General features: G+C 36.2%; 1 pseudogene; it reads right to left on the bottom strand.

The window, feature by feature from the left end:
- The window catches only part of LOC110314387, a 59,883-nt pseudogene that overhangs the window by 1,738 nt on the left and 55,787 nt on the right, over positions 1 to 2,358 (bottom strand).

Raw genomic sequence — 2,358 nt, 5'->3', positions numbered from 1 at the left:
AAAAAAGACAAGGAGGGGTACTTCATACTCATCAAAGTTAAAATCTTCCAAGATGAACTCTCAATCCTGAATATCTATGCTCCAAATGCAAGGGCAACCACATTCATTAAAGAAACTTTAGTAAAGCTTAAAGCACACATTGCACATCACACAATAATAGTGAGACTTCAACACCCCACTCTTATCAATGGACAGATCTTGGAAACAGAAACTAAACAGAGACACAGTGAAACTAACAGAAGTTATGAAACAAATGGATTTAACAGCTATCTACAGAACATGTTATCCTAAAACAAAAGGATATACCTTCTCAGCACCTCATGGTACCTTCTCCAAAACTGACCATATAATTTGTCACAAAACAGGTCTCAACAGAATCAAAAATATTGAAATTTTCCCATGCATCCTATCACAGCACAATGGTCTAAGGCTAATCTTCAATAACAACATAAATAATATAAAGCCAACATTCATTTGGAAACTGAACAACACTCTCTCAATGAAACCTTGGTCAAGAAAGAAATAAAGAAATTAAAGACTTTTTAAAATTTAATGGAAATAAGCCACAACATACCAAAACTTATGAGACACAATAGAAGCATTCCTGAGAGGAAACCTCATAGCTCTTAGTGCCTCCAAAAAGAAACTAGAGAGAGCGTACACTAGCAGCTTGACAGCACACCTAAAAGCTCTAGAACAAAAGGAAGGAAATTTACCCAGGAGGAGTAGAAGGCAGGAAATAATCAAACTCAGGGGTGAAATCAACCAAGTGGAAACAAAAAGAACGATTCAAAGAATCAACCAAACCAGGAGCTGTTTCTTTGAGAAAATCAACAAGATAGATAAACCCTTAGCCAGACTCACAAGAGAGCACAGGGACAGTTTCTTAATTAACAAGATCAGAAATGTAAAGGGAGACATAACAACAGATCCTGAGGAAACCCAAAGCATCATCAAATCCTTCTACAGAAGGCTATACTCAACAAAACTGGAACACATGGATGAAATTGACAAATTTCTAGACAGATACCAGATACCAACGTTAAATCAGGATCAGATTAATGACCTAAACTGTCCTATATCACCTAANGAAATAGAAGCTGTCATTAATAGTCTCCCAACCAAAAAAGTCCAAATGGGTTTAGTGCAGAGTTCTATCAGACCTTCAAAGAAGTCCTAATTCCAGTTCTTCTCAAACTATTCCACAAAATAGAAAAAGAAGGTATTCTACTCAATTCATTCTACGATGCCACAATTACTCTGTTGCCTAAACCATGTAAAGACACAGCAAAGATAGAGAACTTCAGACCAATTTCCCTTATGAATAGTGATGGAAAAATACTGAATAAAATTCTCACAAACCGAATCCAAGAACACATCAAAATAATCATCCATCATGACCATGTAGGCTTCATTCCAGGAATGCAGGGATCAATGTAATCCACTATATAAACAATCTCAAAGACAAAAAACACATGATCATCTCGTTAGGTGCTGAGAAAGCATTTTCAAAATTCAACACTGATACATGATAAAAGTCTTGGAAAGGTCAGGAATTCAAGTCCCATTCCTAAACATAATAAAAGCAATCTACAGAAAACCAGTAGCCAACATCAAAGTAAATGGAGAGAAGCTGGAAGCAGTTCCACTAAAATCAGGGATTAGACAAGGCTGCCCACTTTCTCCCTACCTATTCAATACAGAACTTGAAGTCCTAGCCAGAGCACTTAGAAAACAATAGGAGATCTAGTGGATCCAAATTGGAAAGGAAAAATTCAAAATATCATTATTTGCAAATGATATGATAGTATACATAAGTGACCCTAAAAATTCCACCGGAGAACCCCTAAACCTGATAAATAGCATCGGTGTACTAGCTGGATATAAAATTAACTCAAACAAATCAAGGGCCTTTCTCTACACAAAGGATTAACAGGAGGAGAAAGAAATTAGGGAAACAACACCCTTTACAATAGTCACAAATAATATAAAATACCTTGGTGTGACTCTAAGGGAGAGAAAGATTTGTATAAGAACTTCAAGTCTCTGAAGAAAGAAATCAAAGAAGATCTCAGAAGATGGAAAGATCTCCCATTCTCCTGAATTGGCAGGATCAACATTGAGATAATGGCTATCATGCCGAAAGCAATCTACAGATACAATGCAATCCCTATCAAAATTCCAACTCAATTCTTCAACGTGTTAGAAAAGGCAATTTGCAAATTCATCTGGAATAACAAAAACCTAGGAGAGCAAAAACTCTTCTCAATGACTTAATAATCTATGGGGGAATCACTATGCCTGACCTAAACTGTACTACAGAGCAATTGCAATAAAAACTGCATGGTACTGGTATAG

This window comes from Mus pahari, chromosome X (assembly GCF_900095145.1).
Source record: "Mus pahari chromosome X, PAHARI_EIJ_v1.1, whole genome shotgun sequence".
NCBI lineage: Eukaryota > Metazoa > Chordata > Mammalia > Rodentia > Muridae > Mus > Mus pahari.
This window is presented reverse-complemented; position numbering and strand designations above follow the sequence as displayed.